The sequence below is a fragment of the Dama dama genome, chromosome 5 (assembly GCF_033118175.1).
Source record: "Dama dama isolate Ldn47 chromosome 5, ASM3311817v1, whole genome shotgun sequence".
In the NCBI taxonomy this organism is placed as follows: Eukaryota; Metazoa; Chordata; class Mammalia; order Artiodactyla; family Cervidae; genus Dama; species Dama dama.
The window spans coordinates 90,836,440-90,848,866 of record NC_083685.1 but is presented as its reverse complement, the minus strand read 5'-3'; the positions used below and the strand labels follow the sequence as shown (position 1 = coordinate 90,848,866).

Genomic DNA, 12,427 nt, shown 5'->3' with positions numbered 1-12,427 from the left:
TAAAAATACGTATAAGAGATATATATGTATATACATAAAGGATACTAATACTGCTAGCTATGTGATTTGTAATTTCACATGTTTTACAAAATTGCTGTTTCTTATATTACCAAATGTGTGACTGTAAAATAATATAGAGTTCCATATGATATAGATGATTGCAATAATACAACTCTAGGTATAGGAAGAAGCAACAAGAGGAAATATTTTCCTGCACTGCAAGAGGCTAGTAAGACAGGTGGTCCAGAGAATTTTGGATACTGTTTCACGGCCTAGTCCAATAACAGCACATTTCATGGCTTATCACAAAATTTTTGCCAGAACTGGGAATGAGCATTCCAGTACCATGGGATGAAATGGTCATGAAATGCCCCCCTCAAACCATGGTCAAATTTATAACCATGAAGGGGCCCTGCTAACTGGAAACTGGCACTTGCTATCTCTCTCTACAAAGATTAAATCAGGGTTACTGCAGCTGTTGACCTTCAACACCCCATGAGAGGCGTTCAGCCTGGAAATCAGGAATGAGGCACTCTGTGCTCTAGGAAAAACTGGCAGAATAGGCCCGAGAGTTAGATATTTTCAGGAGAAGATTTGATGAGTTCCAGTTCTTGTATCTTCTCATACCTAGAGAAACACTAACATCGTTAACAGTGACATCAGCTTTGGCTCTTAAGGAGAATATTACAATTAAGAGTCAAAATAGAGTAGATACGGTTCAGACACCCAAGGAAATGACTATGTGACACTATGAGTATAATTTCAGACTAGTCCTTGTACTGCTAAGAACTTGAGTTTTCTGAATTGTGTCAAACTTAGATGTCACTGGACATTCTCAAAACAATGTCTGCTGGCAGCTAGTAACTGCAGCCTTACTTTTTATAAAACTAGGTAATTGGCTACCTGGCTACAAGTCTCCCAGAGTGCCAGGTCCAGACTGGATCTCAGGCCTATTCTTCTGAAAAGAAATGAAATTTATTTTGCCTATTAAAATTCTAGTTGTCACTCCTCTAACTACTTCTAACTGGGTCTGTTCCTTGGTGGCTCAGACAGTAAAGAATCCACCTGCAGTGCAGGAGACCCAGTTTCAATCCTTGAGTCGGTAAAATCCCCTGGAGAAGGGAATGGATATGCACTCCAGTATCATTGCCTGGAGAATCCCATGGACAGAGGCACCTGGCAGGCTACAGTCCACGGGGTCTCAAAGAGTCGGACACAACTGAGCGACTAAACAAAAGCACATGAGCACAATAAGGGATATGTGTGGGTGTGTATGTATATAGAAAAGGGATATATATATATATATATAACTAATAAAAAATATATACATATAACTAATAAATGTAGAAAGAATACTGGAATTAGAAAATCACCATTTGGCAACCTATAGTGATATTTAATTCAGCCAAGAAATATCGTGGATACTAAAGTTAATGGGAGAAAATTTGATGAGGAAAAAGAAATTTACATAGTCTCAAAATATCCCCTTACAAAACACTTAATTACGAAGTGAAAAAGAGTAATTTTGGAATGGAGCATCCTGGTAAATATCGCATTAACCAAGTGATGAAAGTTAATGGGGCACACTGAAGTTGTGTACCACCTGATAGGATGCAATGAAAAAAAACACTGTACCACTTTGTCATAATTCTGTCAAAAATGTGTTACCTGAATCTAATCATTAGCAAACATGAGACTAACCCAGACTGAGTGATATTCTACAAAATAATTGGTATGTAATCTTCAAAAGTGTAAAGTATTGAAAGTCAAGGAAAGATTGAGGAAATACTATTCTAGATTGAAGGTCACAACTGAACAACATATGATCTTGGATCCTGTATCTACAAAGAGCATTACTGGGACAATGGCTGAAAATGGAATAAATTCTGAGTATTAGGTGGTGATCATGTGTCAGTTTTGATGGTTGTATTGTGGTCATGTAGGAAAATACTCATGTTTTTAAGAACTATATTTTGAAGTATTTCTGAATAATGGGGCATCATGTGGGCAACTTTTACCCAAATGGATTGGGACTGGAGGAGGAGTTATCTGTATTATTCTTGCCCTCCCCAAAAGTAAACCTATAATGTTGAAGAAGTTTCATTAAAAGCTCCATTATCAATGACATCGATCGTGTATGTGCTGTGCTAAGTCATTTAAGTCATGTCCAGTTCTTTGCAACCCCATGGACTGTAGCTTGCCAGGATCCTCTGTCCAGGATATTAATATTAGCCTATGAGCAAGATGACATCAAATAACAGCTATTTAGAAGTGTGGTAGACCCTGTTTGTTGCCTACCCAACTGTAGTTCGGTTTTCCATTCTTTCTTGCTAACAGAACCCCAGTTTTATTAAGATATAGATATATAGGTCCTTCATATCTCTAGGATGTGAATTTTTATTGACCTAAGGGAATCATAACTTTAAGCTTGGACATGTAAAGAAATTCTAGCTAGTGATACATGAAAACAGGTCTTCTGGGTGCTTTGGGGGAAAGGGGTATGTTTGGGGGAAGATTTTTTGTAGGAGTGTCATATTATTAACAAGGAAAAACCATTAAGTTTCTAGAAACATCATGTTAAGCTTCATGTGTGAACTAAATAAGTGATCAGTTCACTATCTTCTTCTACGAGCTCAAATTCCACCCAAATTTGTGGAAATAGAGTACATGTGAGTCTGTTTAGGCAGAGGGATATTTCTCTTAGGGGAACTAGATCTGCCTTAGAAAATCAGTGGGCTAAAAATTTCTCTTGGCAGACTTTCTCAATTAGGCTGCTTTTGATTACAGGAAACAGAAAACTCCAGCTCAAATTATTTAAATAAAGGAAATGTATTATCTCACATAATAAGCAAGAGATAGGGTAGTTACTAGGCTGGTTAATTTAGCAGCAAATAACATTATCAAGGATGGAGGATTTTTGTATTTTTTTCCCCTAACTGTCTGCTCTTCAGTGTATTGGTTTTTGTCCTCAGGCTTATCTCCTCATGGTTGGTTGTAAGATGGCTGCCATGCTTCCAGGGTACCACATGTAGACATAATCACATCAAGTAGTCTATTTAATGCCACATTTTTGCACTTTCTGTTGGTGATTTCCCTACTTACTATGTCCCCCAAGCATATTGCTGAAGTGCAGTCCACTGTTCCTAGATGCAAGAGGGCTGCTATGAAGAAGAGATGGACAAAATAAACATTAGATACAGGCATGAGTTATAAGGCTGTTGGCCATGAGTTCAATGTTAAGGAATCAATAGTATATAATAAATACAGTGTCTTTAAACAGAGACACACATAAACTAAGATTATGTATTTGTCCATTGATGAAAATATTATGACTAGAGGTTTAAATTAGGAACCTAACCCTCTGTTTCCATTAGGAGCAATGGTTTGATAGTCATTAATTTGGTGTTTGTGGCCACTCTATAGAATATACCGATAATTACCAAAAGGAATGAGAATTGACACATATGACTCTCATACGGTTGTTACAGCAGGGCTTAACTGAAAACTATGGCAGGAAACTGTTCAGCATTGTTCCCAGCACATTTGGGGTGAGGGTGAGACTATGGATGCATTATTTTCAGTTTGATTGTGGCACTTGTCTAAGTACCACACAGTCTAAAGCAGGAGTATAGAGTGAAAGACTTGAAGATGTAGAAACTTCACAATAAAACTCTAGGCTAAGTTAACGGATTTCCCTTGAGAAAGTTTCGAATAGACCACTCTCTTGCAAATAACAGTTTACTTTCACAAAAATAGATGACCTAGCTCATGATTGTAATCAGTCTTCTGGAATTGAATGACAATTGCAAATGAGTGAATATAGTTCTCTTTTCACTTTCGTAAACATGTGGGTAGCTCCTACTCTTTTTCCTCAGGATGTGCATTTGTAACATCATAAAAAGGGCAAGTATTTTACAGATTAAATACAATGAAATTTCAAAGAGGTTCAAGAAGGAAATCCATTAATTCTCATTTTGAAGATGCTGAAACAAAGTCCAGACATAAGCAGCTAAGTGATAGACCTGATTGAGACCTGTGCTGCTGCCACCTGCGCCTTATCTCATTGCCTTGTGCTCTGTTCTCACTGGAATGAGGAAAAGTGGAGCCTAGACATGCCTTTCCATAAGAGATCGCACCAGTTTTGCAATTACTCCTAAGGCTTCAAGCTTTTTTCTACCTTATGGTATTTGCATATGCCACTTTCCCTTCCTAGAATACTCCACTCTTCCCCTGACTCTTGCTCATCTTTTGACTGAAATGTCACTTACTCTGAGAGATCAGGTCTGACGACTCTCTTCATCTACCCCCGAAACATCTCCTCTGCCAACTCCCTTCCTTTTTTTTTTTTAAAGATTGATTTATTTGGCTGTGGTGTCCGACTCTTTGCAACCCTATGAACTATAGCCTGCCAGGCTCCTCTGTCCATGGGATTCTCTAGGCAAGAATATTGAAGTGGGTTGCCATGCCCTCCTCCAGGGGAATCTTCCTGACCCAGGGATCAAACCTGCATCTATTATGTCTCCTGCATTAGCAGGGAGATTCTTTATTACTAGCACCAACTGGGAAGCTCTAGCCTCTCTCAATTTGGAGACTGATGTTTGGAACAGATATATGTACCAGAACTGATTCAGTTTGTAGGGTTTAGGCTTGGAAGTTCTTACTGACATAAAGTTTGATTTCATATTATTTTGGAGTCACTCCAGGCATTCACCATTCAATGTGAATAATTCAATATTATTCTGGAGTAACTCCAAGGCATTCACTATTCAGAGGAAAAGACATTTGTTTTGTTTTGCTAAAACTGAACCCAAGCTATATGAAAGACACTTCTGTATTTATAGATAATTTTGTGCATTTTAGGTGTTTAAGAATGGATATTGCTTTTGGACAGTTATATTTTTCTATTTATGTTGATATCCAACAGACTTTTTGCTATGTATTTTAATTTTAATTAATCTCTTTTTATGATTGTAAAGCAAGCATATTCTTTGTAGGCATTTTGAAAAATGCAAAAAAGCATGGAGGAGAAACAAATATAAAGAAATTTTTAAAAAATCTGACTTCTACCACCTAGAGATAACCATAGTTTTTTTTTAAATCGAAGTATATTTGATTTACAAAGTTGTTGGTTTTAGAGATAACCATTGTTAACAATTTGATTTAATTCTTCTTGGCCCTATTTCTATGTGTATGTGTGTATAGGCACACATCTATATTGTATATATTACACATGACACATACATACATATATGTATAACATGCATTTTGCAAACATGTTATTTATATTTCAAATATATGTACACACATATATGAATAATTTATGTGTATATATACATATATTATATATAAATAATACACACAAATATATGATAGTTATTAAGTGGGTATGTCAGATATCTTGATTTCCTTTTATACAGTTTTTCTCTTGTAATCCTTTCAATAGTTTTATGAGAAGATACTATTATTCTTACTTTATAGATGAGTAAATGGAGGCTGAGAGTATTAAATTGTTTGACTAAGGTCAATAGTCAGTAAATGGTGAATTTGAGATACAAATCTAGATCCAATTCTAAAGTTTATCACCTCAACCATTAGGCTGTATGACTGCCTGTACTTTTCCATGTCTTAAATCAAATTGGAATTGCTATAGAAATAATTTTGATTCTGTTTTTTGACCTTTTATTATATTTTCTATATAACATTTCATTATCTTCTACTAACCTAATTTTAATGGCTTTATGATACTCCATAAGATTATTGAAACAATAGCTGAATGAATGAAAATATCATTTATTACACACTACTTGGGTAAAGAATGGATTAGGTAGATACTCTGATGTTTTAGATTCTTTCTGTCATCTTATTTTCTTAATTTGTTTCATATTCTGCAATGATTTTTTTTGTTTCTCTTGTCTCTCACTATATGAACTATGTATGTTTGCTTTTGAAATTCTGTGTCATACTTTGGATGTCACACATCCTGTTTTTATTCTCAAAATGCTTACCTCTAGGTTAAAGAAAAACACCTTATTTTCAATATCACAATGCAATAATATCTTTTTATTTCTCTTGTTAAAGATGGTGTGTGTAGCACAATTTTTTAGCACATTTTTATTTCCCTTCATTTTTTTACCTTCCACTCCTCCAGGCTTGGTTTTTGTTCATTCAATTTGTCCTTTTTGACCTTGATTATCTCTCTTGGAAAAAGACATTTCTTTCCTACATTATGTACTTTCTGTTATGAGAGTTATTTTAGACATTTAAATAAAGTTCTTTTATGCGTAAGTTTTTATGTTCTGACTCTTTCTTCCTCCTTATTCTTTTTTTTGGCCACACCACATGGAATGTGAGATCTTAGTTCCTTGATCCAGGATCGAAGCCACAACCCCTGCATTGGAAGCACAGAGTCTTAACCACTGGACCGCCAGGGAAGTCCCTCTTCTTCCTTATTCTTGACTTCTCATTCAGTAGTACATGTTTGAGAAGTTTTTTCTTTCAGAGCAGGTAACTGGGTAGTGTAATTTTTGAGCACTTTGTATCTTAGTACTTATTCCCAGATGACTCAGTGGTAAAGAATCCTCCTGTAAGTGCAGGAGATATCAGAGACAGGGGTTTGATCCCTGAGTTGGGAAGATCCCCTGGAGGAGGAAATGGCAATCCACTCTAGGATTCTTGCTAGGAAAATCCCAGGGACAGAGGAGCCTGGCAGGCTACAGTCCATGGGATAGGAAAGAGTTGGACATGACTGAGTACATGCGTGCACGCGCGCACACACACACACACACACACACATACACACACACACACACTTATTTAAGAGGTCTTCACAACTTTATAACAACTTTGCTGAGTGTAAAATTCTTAAATTATAAACATTTACCCTCAGAATTCTGTAGGATGTGCTTTATTGATTTGTGTCTTAGAGTGCACAATTCTGAGGCCATTTTGAATTTAGTACCTTTGGAGATAATCTGCTCCCTCCCCAAACCCCTCCTCCTTTCCCAGCCTGAATCCTTGAAGGCTTTTTTCTTTACCCCAGAAATATTTTAAAATGTCACCTTGCTGGTCTAGGTGTTGCTTTTGTTTCATTCATTTTGCCAGCAGGTTTAAGTCTTAGGAAAATTATTTAATTATTGCTTCTATTCCTATTCTGTTTCCTCCTTCTGAGATTCCTAAATGTATTCAGTCAATTTACTCAGTAACTATTCTATGCTAGACACTAATTTGGGTACTGGGGATATATCATCAGGGAACATAAATGCTTACATTTTTGTTGTTTGGATCTTCTGACTCTACTGTGTATACCAACCACCTTTGTTCTGATTTTTCAAGGAGACCTCATCCTTTGAGCTGAAGCGTATTTTCATAGTCCTATGGGTTTTTTCCACTAGCTCATCTTAACATGGAGAGGTCTATATGCGTCCAGCTTTCGTTAATATTTAAGTAGGAATTGCTAAGGGTTCTGTCAGAGACTGAAGCGGATCTGAGTATATGCCCTGCCTTGCTCTCCATCTACTTTCATCTAGCCTTCAACCTTGAGTAAGGGGTTGTTCACGGAATTCTATTGGGGTGATAATATATTTTACAGAAGTGGAATATTGGACTGACCATTCCTCCTAATTGAGCCCTTCTACACTCTAACTAGAAGACAGTCCTCCAAGTTTCTGGCATACGGAAGGTTTTTCCCTCTATTTTTATTCCTTTGATCTTTTCTATGTGAATTTAGAATGAGGCAATTTAGAAGTCTGTCCTCACAAAGACATTTTTATTTAAAAACCACAAAGTAATATTTTTTTCCTCTGTGTTAAGAGGGTTAGAAAAAATGTTCAAGACTGATAATTATATGTAGTTTTGAATTTTTTCATAAAGGGTCTTAAACCCCTTGGGAAACTACATGGTCTAGAGAGGTCGGGGGAATGGAGTCTGACTGTGGTATGTAATTTCACTGTGGCTTTGAATAAACTATCTGAACTCCAGGTTCTCTAATCTCAGATCTTCTGACATCATAGCATGACAGGGAAAGTACCAGAAAAAAATAAATGTGGAAGCTCTTTGAACTCTTCAAAGATAGAAACCATGGAAATCTGAGGACTTTTTGTTGTTTGAATGCTATTATAGCTTTGAGCACTTTCAAGCTAGCCTGAAGAGTACCTGCTGGGGGCATAACAAATGAGGTCTGGTTGCTGGGAAGCCCAGGTATGCAAAGCAGTTCTGAAGTATGGCCAGGAAGCCGCATTGCTTTGCACGCTGTCATGTCATGTAAGATCCAAGAGAGTGTTAAATGTGGACCCATTTTTCTGTTCGGTCAAATAACTATGCCTGGGTAATGTGAAATTAGTTTGTTTCTCCTCTTCACGGAAATGAAGGCTTCTGGGTGGGTGAATCATGCCTTAATAAACAACTTTTGTACTTCTGGCCAGCACAGGCAGCAGATGTTGTCTATCTTTGTGAGATGACTTGGAAGAGTACAAAGAGAAACATCTGTATGGTTGTTTCCGAAGCTTAAAGAAAATATCTTACTGCCTCCGGGCCAAACTTTTCAGGTTCTACCCCTTCCTACTATGAATCCTTTCTGTATTTTATGACTCAATTTCTTTATGAAACTCCTGTAAGATTCAGTATTAAATTTCCCTAATCGTGGGAAAAAATATTGTCTATATTAAGGTCCATGACACTGCAGCTGTTTCGGCACTATGGAGATAAATGGCTATGTCATTAGTCTCAGACAGTGACTTTTTTTTTTTTCATAATGGACATGAAATGGAGGAATTAGAATTTTTCCCTCCTAAGCAACATTGTGCGAATGCATCATACTTGTAACACATAGACTGAGACAGAATAAGGTGCCTTAATTTAGTCAACAACTGATTAATCACCTGCTGTGTGCCAGACACCACACTAGGGACTAGATATGCCTTAGTGAACAAGACGCAGTTCCTGCCCTCACGTTGCCTCAAATCTAGTAGAGAAGACCAGTCAAAATATATTAATTGGGATAAAGTGCTATGAAGAGACTATGTAGGATACAATAAATGCAAATAAGACTAGGAGAGGAGATGAGCAATTGTATACCAAAGAATTGGACCTATAAGAAATGGACAAGTTTCTAGAAACATACAGGCCACCAAAACTGAATCATGAAGAAATAAATATTTGAGCAGACCAATCACTAGAAGTGAAATAGAATCTGTAATTTTAAAGCTCCCTGCAAAAACAAAAGGCTATGACCAGATGGTTTCACTGGGGAATTCTATCAAACATACAAAGAAGAACTTAACACTGATCCTTCTCAAACTCTTCCAAAAGACGCTGAGGAGGGAGCACTACTAAAGACGCCACACAAAAACTACTAGAATGGATAAACGAGTTCAGCCAGGTAGCAGGATACAAGATTAACACACAGAAATTGGCTGTATTTCTTCTTTTAAATTTATTTTTTAATTGAAGGATAATTGCTTTACAGAATTTTGTTGTTTTCTGTCAAACCTCAATATGAATCAGCCATAGGTGTACATATATCCCCTCCCTTTTGAACCTCTGTCCCATCTCCCTCCCCATCCCACCCCTCTAGGTTGATACAGAGCCCCTGTTTGAGTATCCTGAGCCACACAGAAAATTCCCTTTGGCTATCTGTTTTACATATAGTAAGTTTCCATGTTACTCTCTCCGTACATCTCACCCTCTCCTCCCTTCTCCCCAAGTCCACTAAGTCTATTCTCTATGTCTGTTTCTCCATTGCTGTCCTGTAAATAAATTTTTCAGTACCATTTTTCTAGATTCTGTATATATGCGCTAGGATACGATATTTATCTTCCACTTTCTGACTTACTTCACTCTGTATAATAGGTTCTAGGTTCATCCACCTCATTAGAACTGACTCAAATGCACTCCTTTTTATGGCTGAGTAATATTCCATTGTGTATATGTACCACAACTTCTTTATCCATTCACCTGTCAATGGACATCTAGGTTGCTTCCATGTTTTAGGTATTGTAAATAGTGCTGTAATGAACAGTGGGATACATGTGTCTTTTTCAATTTTTGTTTCCTCAGGGTATATGTCTAGGAGTGGGATTGCTGGGTCATATGGTGGTTTTATTCCTAATTTTTTAAGGAATCTCCATATCATCTTCCATAGTGGCTGCATCAATGTACATTCCCACCAACAATGCAAGAGCATTTCCTTTTCTCCACACCCTCTCCAGCATTTATTGTTTGTGACTTTTTGATGATGGCCATTCTGACTGGTGTGAGGTGATATCTCATTGTAGTTTCGATTTGCATGTTTCTAATAATGAGTGATGTTAAGCATCTGTTCATGTGTTTGTTAGGCATCTGTATGTCTTTGGAGAAATGTCTGTTTAGGTCTTTTTCCCACTTTTTGATTGAGTTGTTTGTTTTTCTGGTATTGAATGTAAGAGCTGCTTGTATATTTTAGAAATTAATCCTGTGTCAGCTGTTTCATTTGCTATTATTTTCTCCCATTCTGAGGATTGTCTTTTCACCTTGCTTATAGTTTCCTTTGCTGTGCAAACGCTTTTAAGTTTAATCAGGTCCCACTTGTTTACTTTTGTGTTTATTTCCATTACTGTTAGAGGTGGGTCATAGAGGATCTTGCTTTGATTTATGTCATTGAGTGTTCTGCCTATGTTTTCCTCTAAGAGTTTTATAGTTTCTGGTCTTATATTTACGTCTTTAATCCATTTTGAGTTTATCTTTGTGTATGCTGTTAGGAAGGCTGCATTTCTTTATACTTACAATGAAATATCAGAAAGGGAAAGTACAAAAATAATCTCTTTTAAAATTGCATCCCCCCCCAAAAAAAACCAAACTTACCAATAAACCTGACCAAGAAGATGAAATACTTATATGCTCAGAACTATAAAACATTGATAAAGAAAATTGAAGATGATTCAAAGAAGTGGAAAGATATCCTATGCTCTTGGATTGGAAGAATTAATATGTTAAATGGCCATACTACCCAAAGCAATCTACAGATTTAATGCAATCCCTACCAAATTACCCATGACATTTTTCGCAGAACTAGAACAAATAATCCTAAAATTTATATAGAACCATCAGTTAAGTTGCTCAGTCATGTCTGACTCTTTGCAACCCCATGAGCCGTAAAGACCCATAATTGCCAAAGTGACCCTGAGGGAAAAGAATGAAGCTGGAGGCATAACCCACCCAGACTTCAGGCAATACTACAAAGCTACAGAAATCAAAACAGGGTGGTATTGTGCTTGCTTTGGCAGCACATACACTAAAATTGGAATAACACAGAGAAGATTGGCATGGTCCCCGTGCAAGGATAACAAAAAACCAAAACAAAACAGTGTGGTATTGGCACAAAAACAGACATATGGATCAATGGAACAGAATAGAGAGCCCAGAAATAAACCCACATACCTACAGTCAATTAATCTTCAACAAAGAAGGTAAGAATATACATAGAAAAATGAGTCTCTTCAGCAAGTAATGTTGGGAAAGCTGGATAGTCACATGTAAAACAATGAAATCAAACACTCCCTCACACCATATGTAAAAATAAACTCAAAATTGCTTAAAGACTGAAATATAAGACATGGTATCATGAAACTCCTAGGAGAGAACATAGACAAGATATTCAGACATATACCAATATTTTCTTAGGTCAGTCTCCTAAAGCAATAGAAATAAAAGCAAAAATAAACAAATGGTACCTAATTAAACTTATAAACTTTTGCACAGAAAAGGAAACAATAAGCAAAATGAAAAGACAACCTATGGACTGACAGAAAATATTTGCAAATTATGTGACCAACAAGGTTTAATTTCCAAAATACACAAACAGTTCACACAACTAAAAAAAAAAAAAGATAGACATTTCTGTAAAGAAGACACACAGATTGTCAATAGGCACATGAAAAGATGTTCAACATTGCTAATTATTAAAGAAATGTAAATCAAAACTTCAAAAAGGTACCACCTCACATCAGTCAAAATGGCCATCTTTAAGTAGTCTACAAATAAATGCTGGAGATATGATCCTGCAGTCCTACTCTTGGGCATATATCTGGAGAAAACTCTAATTCGAAAAGGTACATGCAGCCCAATGTTCACAGCTGCACTCAGTCGAGACACGGAAGCAACCTAAATGACCACAGATAGATGAATGGATAAAGATGTAGGATGATCCCCTGGAAAAGGGCATGGCAATATTCTTGCCTGGAGAATCCCCATGGATAGAAGAGCCTGGCAGGTTATAGTCCATGGGGTCGCAAAGAGCCGGACACAACTGAAGTGACTTAGCATGCATGCACATGTGATAAATTTGAAATGCCTGTGATGTTTCTAAGATAGAACAGTAGGCAGCTGAGAGTCTGGAGCAAAGAGGAGAGGATTAGGGACGTATTTTAGAAATAACACTGTAGGGATAAGATTT

At 36.8% G+C, this 12,427-nt stretch overlaps 1 non-coding gene across 1 annotated transcript; it reads left to right on the top strand.

Moving 5' to 3' along the window:
- The first annotated feature begins 11,242 nt into the window (after positions 1-11,242).
- Positions 11,243-11,349, top strand: LOC133058112 (U6 spliceosomal RNA). The gene has a single exon (XR_009693232.1). It is a non-coding gene; the product is annotated as a U6 spliceosomal RNA (small nuclear RNA).
- Positions 11,350-12,427: the final 1,078 nt, after the last annotated feature.